The sequence below is a fragment of the Cyprinus carpio genome, chromosome A6 (genome assembly GCF_018340385.1).
Source record: "Cyprinus carpio isolate SPL01 chromosome A6, ASM1834038v1, whole genome shotgun sequence".
NCBI classification, from domain to species: Eukaryota; Metazoa; Chordata; class Actinopteri; order Cypriniformes; family Cyprinidae; genus Cyprinus; species Cyprinus carpio.
The window spans coordinates 23,293,952-23,316,642 of record NC_056577.1 but is presented as its reverse complement, the minus strand read 5'-3'; the positions used below and the strand labels follow the sequence as shown (position 1 = coordinate 23,316,642).

The window sequence follows — 22,691 nt, the reverse complement described above, 5'->3', positions numbered from 1 at the left end:
GATATCAGTGTTAATGTTGTGGTTTATTTGTGTACTGTAATGCTAGAATAGTTGGTAAAGAACTTAACTAATTGTACATTTATTGTATAATAGTGTGTTCGTATATTTTTATACAATATATAAAATTTACCAAAGTCCAATTTGATCTTTAAAGTTATATTCAACAAATGTTCAATGCTTTATGAACTCTGTAGCTGTTAATGCCATACTTTTCTGCATTTCTTCTTACATGCATGTTACTTTTTGACTTTTCTCTTGTTTTTAATAAATATTTACCTTTTGATAGTTACTATTTGTGTGTAAAATGAACAAAATTTGTAGGTTTAATGCCTAGCTCAATTTGGATTCATTTTAGCCTAGCAATGCACTGTTTCCCACAGCCTTACACTCAGTTAGTGGCGACACTCCGCAAGTTCATTTTCTGCCAGCAGGAGGCGCTTTAAAAGCGGGAGAGATACAGGATTCTCCGGTAAGGGCTACAAAGCGCTGAGCTCACAGACGCTACTTTATCAAGCATTACGTGCAAAATCGAACATTTTCTAAATACAGTCGGTTTCCTTCTGAAATACAGTGATAAAAAACACCCGCTCTGGTTTTTAAAACCCTGCAAAGTAGTAATTTTAAACCATAAAAAAAGCAACCCAGCATGCTGGGTTAAACATACTAACCCAACTGGTTGGGTTAAAATAACCCAGCGTTAGGTTCGTCCCTTTTTGACCCAGCGCTGGGTTGCCAAAATAACCCAAATTGGGTTGTTTTCAACCCAGCAGTTTTTAGAGTGTAATAATTGCTGTTAATAGTGTTCATCATCTGTTTGATTACGTCTTTAATTGTTTTTTTCCGTACATTTCTGCCATATTCACATGAAGTGATAAGCTACTACTAAATACTGTAGAAAGTTGCTTCGCAACGATTTGTAATGTAAAAAATGCTATACAAATAAACTTGAATTTAATTGAATAAACTAAAACACAAAAGCAAATGGTTATTATCATTAACGAAAACTCACTAATGTAAAAATGTGAGCATGCAACAAAAAAACTAAACAGAAACTAGAAAACAATATAGATAAAAACTTAATGGAATTACAGAATTACTTCAGACCATCAGTGCATTATGTTGAAATGAACCACTCTAATAAACAAGAAGGGGTCTAATTCACATTTCAAATAAACAACCACGTATTTCTTTTTTTATGTGACTTTTAGGGTGGGTATAACTGATATCCATGACACTGAAATAAGTAGCAACTCGTGCAAATAACACTGTAAAGACAAGGCCCTCTTTGTCTAAGACAGAATTTCTGTACTTCTGCTTTAATGACAACTGCTTGTTTTCATTTTTTTTTTAAATTTGAATAAAATTAGGAGTACCAATATAAAAAAAGTACATTAAAATTAAAATAGCTACATTCTGTAATTTTAGTAGATTCAAGAACTGAATGTTCTTCAGGGTTCGATCGTGAATTTATTTGACTTTTCCACTTTTGTGATTATGGGAATATTATTTTGAACTGGCCATTTCTCAGCAATGTCTACTAAAAATATTTTAGAGCTTGATATTAAAAAACATATATTCGTTACAGAAATGTCCATGACTTCTTTATATTGTATTAATTTCCATGGCTTTTCAATTTCTAGAAACTTGATGTTTAAAAGTAATGTTTTTTCCCTGGTTCTTTTATATTGTCTTTGTTTTAATCAACAAAGTCTCTGCCATGAACGCAGACTGGTGACTATGTTCTCTGACGCAACCTCCAGCAGACGCTTGATCTGCGTATGTAGTTCATGATGCTGAATCATACGTATCCATGGATGCCAAGTTACTGTTAAATGTAGCAGCACTGGCACATTTATAGCACATGTCATTGTCATTAAGCACTACAGTGCTGTGTCGTTATATGTGACAACTTTGTATTATTTTGCGTGTGTCATCATAGGCAGAGGAAACAAATTTCTTATGTTATACAAGATAAGCACTTTTTAACACTGGGGGAAAAAACTACTTTAAAAAGAAAATACATGAAAAATAAACTTGATTGAAAGTTATCCTCTCTGACACTGACCTCTGGAGGAGCCATCCGGCTGCTCGGTCTCCTTGCAGTCCAGGTTCCTCAGGAGCTGCATGGATTTGCCAGCCAGAAAGGACACCATGGTGTGCTGTCTGCTGCTGGACACCTGCTCTCCACCAGAGCTTCCACTGGCAGCATCACTGAGCCTCTCCTCGCTCTCCACCGTCTCAGACACGCTATACAGCATACCAGAAGTCCCTGTGGTTTACTGGCACATCCTTGTTCCTAGTAAACATATCCATATTTATTTATTCGGAAAGCAGGTGTATAATTAGCAGGATAATGTGGATGCAGACAGTGGTTATTGCAAAGAGAAAATCACCCTGACACAACACTAAGGGGTCTTGAATCACCCTAAAGTGGTTTATTTTACGATAATGATAAGCTGACTGTATGTAATCCCTTACATACAGTGCCATTCAAAAGTTTGGGGTCAGTAAGACTTTTTAAAAGAAATCTTATGCTCATCAAGACTGCATTTATTTCATCGAAAATATAGTAAAACAGCAATATTTGTGAAATATTACAATTAAAAGTAACATTTCCTATTTTCATATATTTTAAAATGTAATGTGTTCCTGTGATGGCAAAACTGAATTCCTTGATTTATCATCGATTCTTGTGAAAAACATGATCATCTAATGCTCAATACCAAAACCAGACATACTTACAGACTGCTCAGAGGCCTCACCCACGCTGTCATACTCTATTATGGCCTTGTAGAGGGTGTTGAGTAAGTGTGAGGCTCGTAACACATTGGGCATTCCGGGCGGCACATCAGCCACTCCTGTGCAGAAAACCTTGTGCAGCATGGTGATCTGAGCCAGAGGAGGACTTAACCGTTCCAGCACAGATGACAGAGTCACTGTCTCATCTATGAAGAATCACCATAAAAACAATACCATAACAACACAGAATTAACTGAGAATATATTTTATACTGAAAGTAAATCTTAGAAACTGCTACTAAATTGCACAAATAATTACAAAGAAACAGCAAACACACTGAATGAATTGTGATTTTTTTAAGTGGAAAGACTAAAATAGTATTTTCTTGTAAAACATACTCCAATAAACTTATTAATTAAATTACAAAGTTTTTAATAAAAAATACAATATATATATATATATATAATTTTATTTTTTATTTTATTTATTTTTTTTGAGTGCTGACACAAAGAAAAACCGACCTTTGGCAGTAATGTCTTTCTCGATAGTATTGAGCTCCTCTTTAAAGCTGGTGAAGTATTTATACAGGGCCCACACAAAGGCTTGGTAGGTCCTGAAGGGAGGATCAGAGCTCTTCTTGGAGGATGAGGAGGAGGAGGAAGAGTTAAGACTTGGAGGACAGGGATCTGCACTGTGGCCGGTCACTTCAACAATAAACTTTTGCAGTCGGGAAACAGCCTGCCCATAGGCTGCTATGTGCTCCAGTACAGAGTGAAGACAGTTCTGTACAAAAACACACATATCGATAAAAAGGCACTTTGAACCAATCATCTGGGGCCTCATTTATAAAACTCTCCGTAGATTTCCTCCTAAAAGTGTACGTAGGCACAAAAGCTAGATTTTGCGTACGCACAAAAGTTTTCAGATTTATAAAACCATGCGTACGCCAGAACCTGCGCAAAAATCCCTTTATAAATCACAGTCAGGGGAAGATTGTGCGTACGTGCATCTCCACCCCGACTCCTCCCCGAAATCACCATATATGGAGCTTACAACGCCTTGTTTTACTATGCATAACCTCATCTGCATGTCATTTCCATGCATATTCCCATGCACGTGACACGATGTTTAACACTGAGACATTAAGGAAATATGAGATGGGGACAATAATGCCATTTGTGCCATACACATTAATTTTTATTGCTAAAAAATTATCCAGTATCCTTGTTATGTTTAATAATATATATGAAAATATCCATAAACACAAGATGGTTTAAAGTTGTTTTCAGATATATTTTAGAATAGAGTTGATCTCATTCTTTTCCACTGGCCAAATAGTATTTCAATTACTTTAAAAAAAATCAAATTAAATGTATGCAGTTTTGCTGATGAACATCTTTTAGCTTTTTTTAGTGGAAACAGATAAGTCCATATTTATTGCAGCGTAAACACAATTGTCTGATTCGGCTTGTCACTGACAAAGTATTTTAAAAAGGAAAGGTGCAAATCTTACCGTTTTCTCCTAGTTATATCCTTCAAACATAGTGGTATTTTTCATTATGTTGTGGAGATGCCTTGTCACAGTGTCTGTTCTGTGTCTCCCTGGGTGGCCACTAGAGGTCTCACTTCCTCTTATTGTCACCCCCTTCAGAACTACATTTCCCACTAGCCTTATCTGTTCATCACTGTTCATTGTATTCAGCTGTCACCACTTACAGTGTTTGCACCTGTGTATAAATACCCTGGTTGTTCTGTCATTGTTACGGAGTCCTTGTTTAATGTCACCCTGGTTTCGTGGTTCCTTGCTTTGTTCGTGTTTTCTTGTTTTGGACTGATTACCTGGATTTTGACCATTGCCTGGCTAAGTTTATGATTTTTGGATTGCCCCAATAAACATACTGCACTTGGATCTACCTTTTTGTGTGCGTGTCGTGACAGAAGGACTCCGTCATGCCTAGATCCAGCGATATGTTTTTTGAGGATTCTCCCCCAGCCATCGAGCGGGAGAGAGAGAGGGGGTTTGAGGGAACCCGCCTGGTTGTTTTGTCGCAGAGGAGTGAGTGGTCGAGAGGAGGTCCGGCATCGCTCTCCACCATGGCTCTCCGTCGACCCTGGACTCGTGAGGGATGGATCGGAGACGCCATCTCTCCATCAGGAACGGAGAAGGGGGAGGAAGCACTCGTCTGCCACGACTGTGTTTGCGGAGGAGAGGGCGACGGAGACGGTTCTGGGGTATTTTGCTATGCTGTCCAAGATCCTAGACGTTCCCAAGGGTATTAACGTCACCTCTGCTGAGCCAGCGCCACAGCACAAGATGGCCGACAGCCCTGCGCCACAGCACAAGATGGCGGCCAGCCCAGCGCCACAGCACAGGAGGGCCGCCGGCCCAGCGCCACAGCACAAGATGGCCGCCGGCCCAGCGCCACAGCACAAGATGGCCGCCGGCCCAGCGCCAAAGCACAAGATGGCCGCCAGCCCAGCGCCACAGCACAAGATGGCCGCCAGCCCAGCACCACAGCACAGGATGGTTGACTCAACGCCTGAGTCTTCCGTCAAGGAGCCACCGGCTCGCCATCATAGAGGACGGAGGAGGAGGAGACAGGCGTCAGCCGTTCCTCAAAGCCCGGAGGACGTTCCCGAGCGGGCCGCTGCCGTCCAGGAGGACATTCCAGAGTGGGCCGCTGCCGTCCAGGAGGACGTTCCAGAGCGGGCCGCTGCCGTCCAGGAGGACGTTCCCGAGCAGGCCGCTGTCGTCCAGGTGGACGTGCCCGAGGTTCCCGAGGCGGTGTCCTTGTCCAATGCCGTTCCTGAGGCCGTTCCTGAGGCCGTTCCTGAGGCCATTCCTGAGGCCGTTCCCGATGCCGAGGTCATTCCCGAGGCGGTGTCCTTGTCCGATGCCGTTCCTGAGGCCATTCCCGAGGCGGTGCCCGATGTTGTTCCAGAGACCGAGGCGGTGCCCGATGCGCAGGCCGAGGTCGTTCCCGAGGCGGTGCCCGATGCGCAGGCTGAGGTCGTTCCCGAGGCGGTGCCCGATGCCGAGGTGGTTCCCGATGCAATGGCCGAGGCGGTGGCCGAGGCAGAGGCGGTTCACGATGCAATGCCCAAGGGCAAGGCGGTGCCCGATGCCGAGGAGGTGCCCGAGGCGGTGCCCGATGCGGTGCCAGAGACGGTTCCCGATGCAATGCCCGAGGCCGAGGCGGTGCCCGAGGCGGTGCCCGATGCGGTTCCCGAGGCGGTCCCCGATGCAATGACCGAGGTGGTGCCCGAGGCGGTGGTCGAGGCAGTTCCCGATGCAATGCCCGATGCCAAGGCGGTACCAGAGATGGTTCCTGATGTAATGCCCGAGAATGAGGCGGTGCCCGAGGCCGAGGCGGTGCCCGATGCGGAGGCCGTTCCCGATGCGGTGCCCGAGGCAGGGCCCGAGGCCATTCCCGAGGCGGTGTTCGATGCGGTGCCAGAGATGGTTCCCGAGGCCGAAGCGGTTCCCGATGCCGTTGTGGGACCCGAGGCCATTCCCGATGCGGTGCCTGAGGCGCTGTCCGATGCGGTGCCCGAGATGGTTCCCGAGGTCGAGGCACTTCATGTCTCCACAGGCCGTCCAGAGCACCTTCACGTCTCCACAGGCCGTCCAGAGCACCTTCACGTCTCCACAGGCCGTCCAGAGCACCTTCACGTCTCCACAGGCCGTCCAGAGCACCTTCACGTCTCCACAGGGACCCCGGAAGGGCAGGTTCCGCTCTGGTCGCTCAAGTGGCGAGTTCCTCCCTGGCCGTCTGCACAACTAAGATGGACTGATCCTCCTTGGCCACCTGAACTGTCTGGTCCCTCGTGGTCCCCTGAACTTTTGGGTCAACCCTGGCCCCCTGAACTGTCTGGTCCACCTTGGCTGCCGGTGGAGCCATTACTGCCTGTCCCTGTTCTCCTACACGGGCCTGGCCCTCCATCCCTCCCCCTGTTCTACCTCCACCAGTCCACCTCCCTCCTGGTCTTTTTGGTTTGTTTTTTTGTTGTTTTTTTTTTTTGTCTGAGGAGCATCTGGAAGCTGCTCCTTAGAGGGGGGGGTAGTGTCACAGTGTCTGTTCTGTGTCTCCCTGGGTGGCCACTAGAGGTCTCACTTCCCCTTATTGTCACCCCCTTCAGAAACTACATTTCCCACTAGCCTTATCTGTTCATCACTGTTCATTGTATTCAGCTGTCACCACTTACATTGTTTGCACCTGTGTATAAATACCCTGGTTGTTCTGTCATTGTTACGGAGTCCTTGTTTAATGTCACCCTGGTTTCGTGTTTCCTTGCTTTGTTCGTGTTTCTTGTTTTGGACTGATTACCTGGATTTTGACCATTGCCTGGCTAAGTTTATGATTTTTGGATTGCCCCAATAAACATACTGCACTTGGATCTACCTTTTTGTGTGCGTGTCGTGACATGCCTTCACACGACATCAACACCTCCGTGCAGCTGCGGTTGTACAGTAAGCTATTATCATTGGTCCTATACCAGACAATGGACTGTTCGACCACTGAATCCACCAGTGTCCATCATAATATCGAAGTGGGCATCATTGATCATTGTTCTCACTAAAATATTTCTCATAACATGTGATCTGTAGTTTAGTTTAAAGATGAATTATTACTCCTCGCTGTCATTAAAAAAACATACCACAGGAAATTTTTTTTAGCCTATTGTTAAGTTTTTTTGTAAAATTATGTAATTTCAGTGTTTATATCCATTAATTCGAGTAGAGTATTTAATGTAAATGTGTATATCGACATGAAAGCAGAGTTTAAAATCGCTGTTAGCTTAATTACTTTTCTCACTCCAGGAAAAAGAAGTGCGTACGCACGGTCAAGAGCATCCTTACGGTGCGCACTTATTTACGCCAAGTTTATTTTTTATAAATCCCGATATGTGCGTGGAAAAATGCGTACGCATATTTCTATGCCCATTTTGTGCGTACGCAACGTTTATACATCAGGCCCCTGGTTTTGTCTTGCACAGTTTCAGAACTATTCCTAACAATTCAAACAGTCCCTCATTAGCAAAATAACTTATTAAAATTAAATTAACAGCATCTAATTTAGCCTTAGACAATAATATAAATTTTAAAAAAAAAATCTTTAAATGAAACCGATATATTATAAATTTTAAAAATTTGTTTTTTTTTTTTTCTCTCTCTCTCCCATAAAATTCAGCATTTGTCTTTTTTGTAGTGTAATATCTTCATTAATGTCTGTGTTTGAGTTTATCCCAAAAAATACAGATGTTAAAATAAAAGCTGGCACCTTCCCTACTTCACATGAGCATGGTAAACTTCCAACAAACCCCATAAATTTAGGCCTGACAGAGGATGTTGAAAAACAGCCTCCACTCACATTAGTTAGATGTGTGACCACCACATCATTCCTCACAGTCACCTTGCCGTCATTGTGCTGGAAAATAAAAAGTTTCTTTACACCAGAGAAGAGCTTGAGGAGAGGCAGAAAAGAACATATGGTCTTGAAATGAGCAGTCAGTCATCTTTGTGATGCATTCTCTAAACATTCATGTGTCAGCAAACAGTGCAGATGTAATCTTGGAAAAAAAGAAAAAAAAACTCCATTCCAGACCTGCTAATTCCCTGCAGGTTTCAACTTGCATTCTAAACCCTATCCAAATATGTAACCTTCACAAACTTACCAAATGCACTTTCCTTTGGTAAGAACAGGTTTGTCCAGATTATTAAATGTAATCATCGCAATAACATACAGTGGTGTGAAAAATTGTTGGCCCCCTTCCTGATTTCTTATTTTTTTGCATGTTTGTCACACTTTGTTTCAGATCATCAAACAAATTTAAACATTAGTAAAAGATAACACAAGTGAACAAAACATGCAGTTTTTAAATTACGTTTTTTTATTATTAAGGGAAAACAAAATCCAAAACTACATGGCCCTGTGTGACTTGGACAGTCTTGTCATTCTGCTCGTGGTCCTCCTGTGGCGTCCTGTCCACCTGTATACCAGAATCCTCTCTGCTCAGGGGCTGCAGGCTATCTTCTTCTTCACTCTCATCCTCAGACCACTCCTGCCAAATAAATGACCTGTGGTACTCCTGTGGTACTCTGTTATGGCTAACATTGCTAACTATATATAGTATACAATAGCACTGAGGGGTCAGACCTTTTAAATTTGTTTAAAATGTTTCATTAAATATGCAGGAAAACATCTATTAATGTTAATTCTTATGTATTATCGTATTGGTGCATTTAAACTATAATTAATAATTATAATTCTTCTTTGTGTTGGGGTTATTATAGTTAACTAAAACTAAAAACATTTATGAACACACACACACAAAAAACATCTTCTTTATGTGAAATAAATAGTTATTTTGGACTACTGAAAAATAACACCCATTCACTGATATTATAAAGCTTGGAAAGGTCAGGACAATTTTAAATATAACTCTGATTGGATTCGTCTGAAAGAAGAAAGTCATATACACAAATAATCACCTGATAACAAGTAAATCATGGGGCAATTTGCATTTTTGGTAAACTATCCCTTTAAAAACTATATTGATATTTTTAAAACAAACTCACAAAAATGACAAAATAAAATTTCAATTTTTTTAATTCAAAATATTAACAAAAAATAGTATATAAAAGTATATCAGTATCAGTATATCAGGTTATTTTACATCAAATAAAAATACAAAAATGTTTTTGCTTATCTATTTTAAATTTACTTCAAAAAGCAAAACCATGACTCCACTGAATAAAAAAACTACCATTTAATTAAAAAGCAAATTAATTACGATGAAAAGTACTGACAAATCATTTATATGCCATATCGTCCAGCCTTTTAGAATATGATACTAGACCAGATCTGATCTAATAGTGTAATAGCGTTCACTGGAGTGTCTATCTTCCACTTCCATAAGGTACTTGGCCCAATCAAACTTGTCTTCTTTCTCTGTAGAAATAAACATTAATTTGTAGATACATTAGTAGTAGTATTGTGCAACAGTATACATGTTTTGACACAAAAGAAAAACTGAACCAGATTCTTTTAATCTAGGTCTTTCGCAGTAATTTGTGTTGGATGGGGAGTCAGACAGATGGAGCAATAAAGCCAGCACACCATAGTGGACATCAGTCTGAAAACAGACGGAGTAACAGACATGTTCAGCATATATAGTGTTCTAAATAATCTCTGAATGATGTCAGTGTTCTCCCACCTCGGTACCCTCGGTGTCAGGAAGAGGAGAACTGAGAAATTCTTCCGTTAGCCGTGACCAACTCTCTGCTTTACTTAAGTCAGAGTGGACCATGAGTTTCTCAGTGAGCCATTCTGATGATTCAAGGTTCAACTGAAACAATATAGCTGCAAGCAGCGATGGCGGGCCCGAGCCGTCAGCGCAAACGCCACCCCGGTGGCATCAGGAAAGCTGTGCCCAGCAGCACATACACAGTAACCCTCTAGCACAGGGGTGTCCAACCCTGTTAATGGCGATCAACTGTCCTGCAAAGTTTAGCTCCAACCCTAATCAAACACACCTTAAGCAACTAATTAATGTCTTCAGGATTGCTTGAAAATTAAAGGTAGGTGTAACTGATTAGAGTTGGAGCTGAACTTTGCAGGACAGTTGATCACCAGGAACAGGATTGGGCACACTTACTTTAGCAGTTTGGATTTAAGGGATACAGCAATGAAAGGGTTAATCGAAACCATCAAAAGACACACACACACAACATAATATATAAAACTTGAGTAACACTTCCAATAAGGTTTCAGTTATTAACATTAATTATATTAAATTACATTAACAACAACTGTATGACATTTATCAATGTGAGTCTCTTTCTCTCTGTCTTTCTCACACACTCACACACACACACACACACACACACACAAAGAACTATATATATATATATATATATATATATAAATATATATATATATATATATATATAAAACTCTAAAACATATATATTAATAAGGATTTAGTTTTTAACATTATATAAGTTAACATGTACATCATTTATATAGCATTTATGAATCTTAGTTATTATTATGTTCAAAATGGATTACTACATTATTAATTAAAATGTATAGTTAATGTACATCAGTTACTGTACCATGAATTAACATATTCATTTTTTTAACTAACACAAATGCAGTAAAAATATGTTGTTCATACTTAGCTTGTACTAATGTTAAATATTACATTATTTAACTATATTATTTAACATAAAATTATATATATATATATATATATATATATATATATATATATATATATATATATATATATATATATATATATAATAATGTTAATTAAAGCTTAGTTAAAAATATTTTAATACATTATTTACTAATACATTTTTTATTTTCACTTTTATTTTAAGATTGTTTATGTACTGTGAAATAACCTGAACATTAATATTTTAAATGATAGGATTAACTAACATAGAAAAAGATTAATAAGTGATCTGAAAAAATAGATTGTTCATTGTTAGTTCATGTTAGTTAATGCATTAAATAATGTAAACCAAAAGAGAGCTTATCGTAAATTGTTGCCAAAACTTTTCATGATCTATAACCATTTTTAAAAAATCCTTTTAATGATCTATAAACATTTGTGAAATTATTATATAAAACTATATTATCAGTAAAATTCATTAGCTTTTTAAAATGCATATTATTTTTCTTTGAAAGATTTTTATAAATGATTTAAATGCTCTATACACGTTTCTGCAACAATTATTTAAAAGTAATCCTATAGCTCCATCTGGTGGTGGCCATGATTATTATTACACACTGCACGTCTGGTGTTGCTATCTGAACTGCTCAGAATGAAGCGCGCCTAAATGGAGCGTTAGAACAGACTGGGCATATGCCTACGTAATGCCTGGTTCACGAGCTCTATCTGTAATCCGTATTTTTTCCGAGCCCATGTTAATGGATCAGAGCGATCAAACTGCACATGGCAAAAGATGTGAAAAGAATAGGTTAGAAATAAAAAGGTGCGAATAGAATTAATATCTAGCGCATGAGCATAGAGAGAGTTGTGAGTGCACAGGACACAGTTTGAGCAGAGGAAAAACGTTTTAAGTGCGCGCATTCTCTCCGAGAGAGAGCAGCCTGTATCTGAGCACGCGTGTCTGGTTTTGTGACAAAGCAAAGGAAATTTGCGTGCGAGCGGATAGATTCGCGCTCGCGCATTATTTTAATGTTCTTTCGCGTTACAGTAACGCGCTCTCGCTGCTGCTTCTGAACTGCATACACATACTGTATACGCACTGCAGACGGAGGACGTGTGAACCTGTATAATGTATAAAAAATCTATTTCAACTCCTGAGGCACCGCTACAATGAGCTCTATGGCCAATGCATAGCAAGAAAACATGCCTAATAATTCAGCACTCCTGAATATAAGGATTTTTTTACTTCCAGCCTTCAAAGACAATTATATATCACTCATAAATGATTAAATACCAAATGTATAGTATTTATTAAGATTGATGTGATTTGGAATTAGTAAAATTGTTTTTTTTTTTTTTTATGTCCCTAAAACTGACAGAAAACCACCCCCTCCCCCTCCCTTCACTGACACAGAGAGAGTGGCCTCAGAGTGAGATCAGATGTCTGACAGTTTTTTAATTTTCTTCTGTTATCCATACAGTGTTGTAAAATCGTGAAAACTATGCATATTTCCTCAGAATGACTTGTTCTATGTAGGAAAATGGTTTTGAAGTGTTTGCAAGCTGCAATTTAAAAATACAAGACAATTAATGTTTCCCTTTTTACTGTTATTTCAAAAAATCACCACAGCAAAACCATTCAAGCTATCCAAAATCCATTCACAATTTAAGTTCCTCAATGTTTTGGCATCATGTAGAAAAAGTTTGGTGTGTATAGTGTACTTCTCCTCTGAGCAGTATGCATTAATTCACAGCTATATTTTTCCAAAAATCCACATTTAAACCAAAATAGCAGACTTCCTGTTGGTCGTAGCTGATGACTGTAAATTAGAAAGTTGTCCGTCTTGATAAAGAACAATTTATGTACCGAGTCTGGTGTCTGTAGCTAAAACTTACCCCCCCACTTTTGACAAAAGGTGGCGCTATAGAGTGCCTCCTCCACGCCCATTTATGACCTTTTGCCATTTTCTAGCTATAATTAATACTGATATGTGTTTTTAGTTTCATGTAATTCTGAGCATTTTATCTGCCTCAAAATCACCAGAACAGAATATTCAAGTTTTACACGTTGCCATGGCAACACTATATTAGATATCAATATCCCCACAACAGATTTACATCGGCCGTGTTTTGTCATTATTCTGATGAAGTTTGAAGCAAATTGAGTAAAAATAAGATGCTGAATTCAAAGCATTTTGAAAATGACACACTTTCTGCTGCCAGTTGGTGGCGCTATAACTTTGACTCCTAATAGTCACATCTATGCGATCGGCATCATACATCGAACAAACCAATGAAGTTTGATCAAAATCAAGGAATGTATGTGGATGTTATTAGACATTTCCTGCTTGTCATTCATTTTTTGCCCTAATTTCAACGCCTCACCACGGGCAAACCGTTCGAGATATCAAAAATCCCCTGGCAATTTTTCATCCCCAATGTCTTGAGATCATGTTCACCGAGTTTCGAGGAAAACGGTTGAAAGTCCTCAGAGGAGTATATCAAATTCCAGAGCATGCTTTTTTTAAAACAGCCCTGAATAGCTGACTTCCTGTTGGGCGGAGCCTATGATATAGAGCGCGAAAGTTGTTCGGCTCAATGAGATCTATAAGTGTACAGAGTTTCATATAAATACATGTAAGTATGTGTGAGCTATGGTTCAAGATTTCTGACTGTGTTCCAGGGGGCGCCGTAGAGCCCCTGTGCCACGCCCAGGTCCCAGCCTCTGCGGCGTCCTGATGGCCGCAGGTTCCAATGTGTGTGCCAATTTTCAAGAGTTTTTGAGTATGTTAAGGCCCCGAAAAAACCCCGGAAGGTTTATAAAAAAAAAAAAAATAATAATAATAATAAGAAATATAGCTGCAAGCAGCGATGGCGGGCCCGAGCTGTCAGCGCAAACGCCACCCCGGTGGCATCAGTCAAAGTGTGCCCAGCGAGCACATACACAGTAACCCTCTAGCACAGGGGTGTCCAACCCTGTTAATGGCAATCGACTGTCCTGCAAAGTTTAGCTCCAACCCTAATCAAATACACCTAAAGCAACTAATTAAGGTCTTCAGGATCGCTTGAAAATTAAAGGTAGGTGTGACTGATTAGAGTTGGAGCTGAACTTTGCAGGACATACGATCACCAGGAACAGGACTGGGCACACCTGATTTAGCAGTTTGGATTTAAGGGATACAGCAATGAAAGGGTTAATCCGAACCATCAAGAGACACACACACACAACACAACATATAAAACGTGAGTAACACTTTCAATAAGGTTTCAGTTATATAATTAATTTAAATAAACAATAATTGTCTAGGGGTGGGCGATATGACCAAAAGCTTATATCAAGATATGATAAGTGAATTAGTCTTCACTGTCTACGTTATGTACATCTATCTATCTATCTATCTATCTATCTATATATATGTATGTGAATATATATATATATATATATATATATATATATATATATTTATATAGATAGATAGATAGATAGATAGATAGATAGATAGATAGTACATAACGTAGACAGTGAAGACTAATTCATTTATCAGTCAAATAGCAAATTAGCATTATTTGTTTATTTATTATTTTCTTCTTATTCTAGTTACAAAAGTGATTTAGTCAAGAGCAGTGAGAGATTTTCATGAATGGCAGACAGGACGAATATTGGACAGCTTCCCCTTTAAGACCGAAGTCCGGATCCAATATACTGTTACATATGCGCTTTCTCTCGCAACTGTTTACAATAATTTAAAACCTAAATGACTGTGTTTATGAGGATACTTGCATTTGGACGCATATAAGTGTTTATGCAATCGTTCAAAGCCAATAAAGCGACAAAAATGCTCACGAGCTCTATTAGCAGCTGATGCGCAGCTCACGCACTCCTCTCACACAGAAACAGAGACAGCGCGCGCACATAGCTCTGTTTTTGTGTTTCAACGGCCTAAAATCAGTAGTTGATACATTTAAAAAAAAAAATTAATATTTTTGTTTTTATGTTTGAGCTTATATATCTTTATTGTCATAACTGAGTAATTCTGAGTAATTCTGATTCTTGAACAGTAAACTTTGAAGTGTCAGCTTAGTGTGAACATATGTTGATTATGTATCTAGTCAGAAAGACTCATGAGCAGAAACCTTTTTATTTTGGGTATGTCATTTCTGTCTCTATGCCGAAAATGGGGGTATACTGATAAGGGGTCAAACTGCAGTGCCTAAAAACCATGACCACGCGCATGCTGTTATTCACGCGTCTGTCTGCACACACGTGTAATGCAAGTGACTGCCGTCATTCAAATAATGAAAACGTATTGCCGTAAACAATGTATTTTGCGGCACCACAAAATAAACGATAGAGCACAACATGAATCGATAGACTTTTAATTTCGTCCATCCGATTTAAATCGTCATATCGCCCAGCCCTAGCATTTAATAATGTGAGTCTCTCTCTCTCTCTCTCTCTCTCTCTCTCTCTCTCAAACTCCCTCACTCATAAAACAAAAAAAAACACACAAAGAATATACATAAAAATTCTTGTAACACATTTCATGATCTATAACCATTTTAAAAAATACTTTTAATGATCTATAAACATTTGTGAAATGATTATATAAAACTATATTACCAGTAAAATTCATTAACTTTTTAAAATACATATTATTATTCTTTGAAAGTTTTGTATAAATGATTTAAATGCTCTATACGCGTTTCTACCATAATTATTTAAAAGTAATCCTATAGCTCCTTCTGGTGGCCATCACTGGTAGTAAAAAATGCATGCTAGATCCAGAAGTTATGATAGTTTTTAATTTTATGCTGGCTCCTGAACATGATAAATTTATGAAAATTACTGTGTTTTCTAAGAATGACTTCTACTACATATGTAAAAAATTATGAAGGGTTAGAATAAAGAATTCAAAAGATATAGGAAAATAAGTGTTGCATTTTTTAATGTTATTTTAATAAATCGCTATGGCCACACCGTTCAAGGTATCCTAAACCCGTTCGCAATTTAACATCTTCAGTATATTGGCATCATGTAGAAAAAGTTTGGTGTGTATAGTGTAATTCTCCTCTGCGGAGTATGCATTAATTCACAGCCATATTTATCCAAAAATCCACATTTAAACCAAAATAGCCGACTTCCTGTAGGTCGCAGCTGATGACTGTAAATTAGAAAGTTGTCCGTCTTGATAAGAACAATATATGTACCAAGTTTGGTGTCTATAGCTAAAACTAACCCCCCCCATTTTTTACAAAAGGTGGCGCTATAGAGTGCCTCCTCCACGCCCTTTCATGTGCTTTTGCCATTGTCTAACTATCATTAATACTGATATGTGTTTTGAGTTTCGTGTAATTCTGAGCATTTTATCTGCCTCAAAATCACCAGAACAGAATATTCAAGATTGACACGTTGCCACGGCAACACTATATTAGATATCAATATCCCCACAACAGATTTACATCGGCCGTGTTTTGTCATTATTCTGATGAAGTTTGAAGCAAATCGAGTGAAAATAAGATGCTGAATTCAAAGCATTTTGAAAATGACACACTTCCTGCTGCCAGTTGGTGGCGCTATAACTTTGACTCCTAATAGTCACATCTATCCGATCGGCATCATACAACGAACAATGCAATAAAGTTTGATCTAAATCAGAAAATGTATGTGGATGTTATTAGACATTTCCTGTTTCTCATTTTTTGCCCTAATTTCAACGCCTCGCCACGGGCAAACCGTTCTTGAGATATCAAAAATCCCCTGGCAATTTTGCATCCCCAATGTCTTGAGATCATGTTCACCGAGTTTCGTGGAGAACGGGTGGAAAACCTCAGAGGAGTATTTCAAATTCCAGAGCATGCTTTTTTTAAACAGCCCTGAATAGCTGACTTCCTGTTGGGCGGAGCCTATGACATAGAGCGCGAAAGTTGTTCGGCTCAATGAGATCTATAAGTGTACAGAGTTTCATATAAATACATGCAAGTATTGTGTGAGCTATGGTTCAAGATTTCTGACTATTTTCCAGGGGGCGCCGTAGAGCCCCTGTGCCACGCCCAGGTCCCAGCCTCTGCGACGTCCTGATGGCCGCAGGTTCCAATGTGTGTGCCAATTTTCAAGAGTTTTTGAGTATGTTAAGGCCTCCAAAAACCCCCGGAAGGTTTAAAAAAAAATAAAAAAAATAATAATAATAATAAGAATTAAAGCTGCAAGCAGCGATGAACGGGCCCTCGCACCCGGGTTCACCACCACCGGGTGGCTTTTGTAAAACAGCGAACGGCGAGAAATATGCGTTTAATTTGGTAAATATAAGAGGAATATGTCAAAGTCATTTATATGTGCCAATCTTCCTGCTGCCAGCTGGTGGCGCTATGACTATAACTGGATTTTGTCATGTAGATTTCTTCAGTCCAGCACTTTTATTAAGCATATGAAATTTAGTGCAGATTGAACATGGAATGTTTGAGTTAGTATAAAGCATGTTGTGTCCTCTTGCCAACAGGTGGCGCTATGATTATAACTGAACATTTGCCTTTAGATATCTTCAGGCCATGACTCTTATCAAATATTTGAAGTTTGGTGCAGATTGGACATTGCATGTTTAACTTAGTGTAAAACAAGCCATTTTCTGTTGTCAGCAGGTGGCGCTATGATTATAGTGGAATAATGACCTTCAGATGTGTTCAGGCCAAGACTCTTTTCGAACATGTGAAGTTTGGGGAAGATCGGACATCTTATGCCTGAGTTACAACAACTTCTATTCCCATGGCGAGACATCGAACTTTGTCACGGCTCCATGGCCACACCCTTTAATGAAACCTCAAGATGTTCACAATTTAACATCGCAAAGGCCTTTAGATTAGACTGACCCAAAAAAAATTCTAAAATGTCATAAAATTTCTAGGAGTAGTTTGTTACGGCGTAAAACATGTCACTTCCTGTTGCCAGCAGGTGGCGCTATAGCGATATCTGAATATTGGCATGTAGATATATTCAGGTCAGCAGCCTTCTCAAACATGTGAAGTTTGGGGCAGATTGGACATTGTATGTCTGAGTTATAGCAACTTCCTTTCTCATGGCGAAACATCGAAATTTGTAAGGCCGCCACAGACACGCAATTAAACGAAACCTCAAGATCTTCGCAATTTAACATCGCAAAGGCCTTTAGATTACACTGACAAAGTTTGGTGTTGATCTGAATAAATCTCTAGGAGGAGTTCGTTAAAGTACAACCCCTGAAAATGGCAAAAACGACACAAATTTTGCAGAGAAAATTCAAAATAACTGACTTCCTGTTGGGATTCGAATTTCGTACCAAGAGACTTTTTTGTAGGTATTGGTGTGTTACATGTGTGTACCGATTTTTGTACATGTACGTGAAACGTAGCTCGAGGCGCACTCCGTTGAAAATGTATAGGTGGCGCTATAGAGGCATTTTGCCACACCCAATGAAATATTGGCCTTCAGATGTGTTCAGGCCAGGACTCATATCAAACATGTGAAGTTTGGGCAAGATCGGACATTTTATGCCTGAGTTACAATAACTTTTATTCCCATGGCGAGACATCGAACTTTGTGACGGCGCCATGGACACGCCCTTTAACGAAAACTCAAGATCTTCACAATTTAACATCGCACAGGCCTTTAGAATAGAGTGACTGAAAAAAAAAAAATTTATGTCATAAAATTTCTCGGGGTAGTTTGTTACAGTGTAAAATATGTCACTTCCTGTTGCCAGTAGGTGGCGCTATGACTATAACTGAATATGAGCATATCAATCTGTTCAGGTCAGGAGTCTTATCAAACATGTGAAGTTTGTGGCAGATTGGACATTGTATGTCTGAGTTATAGCAACTTCATTTTTCATGGCGAATCATCGAAATTCGTCAGGCCGCCACGGACACGCCCTTCAACGAAAACTCAAGATCTTCAGCAATTTAACATCGCAAAGGCCTTTAGATTAGGCATACCAAATTTGGTGTTGATCTGAATAAATCTCTAGGAGGAGTTCGTTAAAATACAAGGCATGCAAATGACAAAAATGATGCAAAATTTGCTCATAAAATTAAAAATAACCGACTTCCTGTTGGGTTTCGGATATTGCTCCAAGAGTCTTTTTTGTAGGTACTGATGCTTTACATATGTGTGCCAATTTTCGTGCATGTACGTGAAACACAGCTCGAGGGCTGTTGATTTTTTTTACGATAGGTGGCGCTGTCGAGCCATTTTGCCACACCCTCTTCTGAAACCTATATCAGACGTAAATTTTCACCAGGTCTGACGCCTGTGCAAAGTTTCAGGACTTTTCGAGCATGTTTAGGCCCTCAAAAATGCGATTCATTTTGGAGAAGAAGAAGAAGAAGAAGAAGAAGAAGTATAATAATAATAAACATGCAGCAGCCTCACACCATCGGTGCTCGGGCCCTAATTAAAGCTGCAAGCAGCGATGAACGGGCCCTCGCACCCGGGCTCACCGGGGGTGGCTTTTGTAAAACAGCGAACGGCGAGAAATATGCGTTTAATGTGGTAAATATAAGAGGAATATGTCAAAGTCATTTATATGTGCCAATCTTCCTGCTGCCAGCTGGTGGCGCTATGACTATAACTGGATATTGTCATGTAGATTTCTTCAGTCCAGCACTTTTACCAAGCATATGAAATTTAGTTTAGATTGAACATAGAATGTTTGAGTTAGTATAAAGCATGTTGTGTCCTATTGCCAACAGGTGGCGCTATGATTATAACTGAACATTGGCCTTTAGATATCTTCAGGCCATGACTCTCATCAAATATTTGAAGTTTGGTGCAGATTGGACATTGCATGTTTAAGTTAGTGTAAAACAAGCCATTTTCTGTTGTCAGCAGGTGGCGCTATGATTATAGTGGAATAATGACCTTCAGATGTGTTCAGGCCAAGACTCTTTTCGAACATGTGAAGTTTGGGGAAGATCGGACATCTTATGCCTGAGTTACAACAACTTCTATTCCCATGGCGAGACATCGAACTTTGTCACAGGGCCATGGCCACACCCTTTAATGAAACCTCAAGATGTTCACAATTTAACATCGCAAAGGCCTTTAGATTAGACTGACCAAAAAAAATTATAAAATGTCATAAAATTTCTAGGAGTAGTTTGTTACGGCGTAAAACATGTCACTTCCTGTTGACAGCAGGTGGCGCTATAGCGAAATCTGAATATTGGCATGTAGATATATTCAGGTCAGGAGTCTTCTCAAACATGTGAAGTTTGGGGCAGATTGGACATTGTATGTCTGAGTTATAGCAACTTCCTTTCTCATGGCGAAACATCGAAATTTGTAAGGCCGCCACAGACACGCCCTTAAACGAAACCTCAAGATCTTCGCAATTTAACATCGCAAAGGCCTTTAGATTACACTGACAAAGTTTGGTGTTGATCTGAATAAATCTCTAGGAGGAGTTCGTTAAAGTACAACCCCTGAAAATGGCAAAAGCGCAAAAATTTTGCAGAGAAAATTCAAAATAACTGACTTCCTGTTGGGATTCGAATTTCGTACCAAGAGACTTTTTTGTAGGTATTGGTGTGTTACATGTGTGTACCGATTTTTGTACATGTGCGTGAAACGTAGCTCGAGGCGCACTCCGTTGAAAATGTATAGGTGGCGCTATCGAGGCATTTTTGCCACACCCAATGGAATATTGGCCTTCAGATGTGTTCAGGCCAGGACACTTATCAAACATGTGAAGTTTGGGCAAGATCGGACATTTTATGCCTGAGTTACAATAACTTTTATTCCCATTGCGAGACATCGAACTTTGTGACCGCGCCATGGACACGCCCTTTAACGAAAACTCAAGATCTTCACAATTTAACATCGCACAGGCCTTTAGAATAGAATGACTGAAAAAAAAAAAAATATGTCATAAAATTTCTTGGGGTAGTTTGTTACAGCGTAAAATATGTCACTTCCTGTTGCCAGTAGGTGGCGCTATGACTATAACTGAATATGGGCATGTCAATCTGTTCAGGTCAGGAGTCTTATCAAACATGTGAAGTTTGTGGCAGATTGGACATTGTATGTCTGAGTTATAGCAACTTCATTTTTCATGGCGAATCATCGAAATTCGTGAGGCCGCCACGGACACGCCCTTCAACGAAAACTCAAGATCTTCGCAATTTAACATCGCAAAGGCCTTTAGATTAGGCATACCAAATTTGGTGTTGATCTGAATAAATCTCTAGAAGGAGTTCGTTAAAATACAAGGCATGCAAATGACAAAAATGATGCAAAATTTGCCCATAAAATTAAAAATAACCGACTTCCTGTTGGGTTTCGGATATTGCTCCAAGAGTCTTTTTTTGTAGGTACTGATGCTTTACATATGTGTGCCAATTTTCGTGCATGTACGTGAAACACAGCTCGAGGGCTGTTAATTTTTTTACGATAGGTGGCGCTGTCGAGCCATTTTGCCACACCCTCTTCTGAAACCTACCTATATCATCCGTAAATTTTCACCAGGTCTGACGCGTGTGCAAAGTTTCAGGACTTTTCGAGCATGTTTAGGCCCTCAAAAATGCGATTCATTTTGGAGAAGAAGAAGAAGAAGAAGAAGAAGAAAGCAGAATAATAATAAAAAGCTGCAAGCAGCGATGAACGGGCCCTCGCACCCGGGCTCACCGCCATCGTGTGGCTTTAGTAAAAAGGTGAACGGTGAGAAATATGCATTTAAAGTCGTAAATATAAGTGGAATATGTCAAAGTCATTTATATGTGCCAATTTTCCTGTTGCCAGCAGGTGGCGCTATCATTATAATGGAATATTGGCCTTCAGATTTGTTCAGGCCAGGACTATTTTCGAACATGTGAAGTTTGGGGAAGATCAAACATTTTATGCCTGAGTTACACCAACTTATCTTCCTTTGGCGAGACATAAAATTGTGTCACAGCGCCATGGACACGCGCTTTAACAAAAACTCAAGATCTCCACAATTCACTATTGCAAAGGCCTTTAGACTAGACTGACCAGAAAAAAATATTGATGTCATAAAATTTCTAGGAGGAGTTCGTTACAGCGTAAAACATGACACTTCCTGTTGCCAGCAGGTGGCGCTATGACTATAACTGAATATTGGCATGTAGATCTGTTCAGGTCAGAAGTCATATCTAACATGTGAAGTTTGGGGCAGATTGGACATTGTATGTCTGAGTTAGAGCAACTTCCTTTCTCAAGGCGAAACATCGAAACTTGTATGGCCGCCACGGACACACCCTTAAAATGAAACCTCAAGATCTTCGCAATTTAATATCGCAAAGGCCTTTAGATTACACTGACAAATTTTGGTTTTGATCTGAATAAATCTCTAGGAGGAGTTCGTTAAAGTATAACCCCTGAAAATGGCAAAAACCAACACCAATTTTGCAGGGAAAATTCAAAATAACCGACTTCCTGTTGGGTATCGGATTTCATACCAAGAGACTTTTTTGTAGGTATTGGTGTGTTACATGTGTGTACCGATTTTCGTACATGTACGTGAAACATAGCTCGAGGCGCACTCAGTTGAAACTGTATAGGTGGCGCTATCGAGGCATTTTGCCACACCCGATGGAATATTGGCCTTCAGATGTGTTCAGGCCAGGAATCTTATCAAACATGTTAAGTTTGGGGAAGATTGGACATTTTATGCCTGAGTTATAACATCTTTTATTCCCATGGCGAGACATCGAACTTCGTCACGGCGCCATGGACACGCCTTTTAACGAAAAACCCAAGATCTTCACAATTTAACATTGCA

General features: G+C 39.6%; 1 pseudogene; it reads right to left on the bottom strand.

The window, feature by feature from the left end:
- LOC122134412 overlaps nucleotides 1-22,691 on the bottom strand; it is a 35,768-nt pseudogene that overhangs the window by 7,247 nt on the left and 5,830 nt on the right.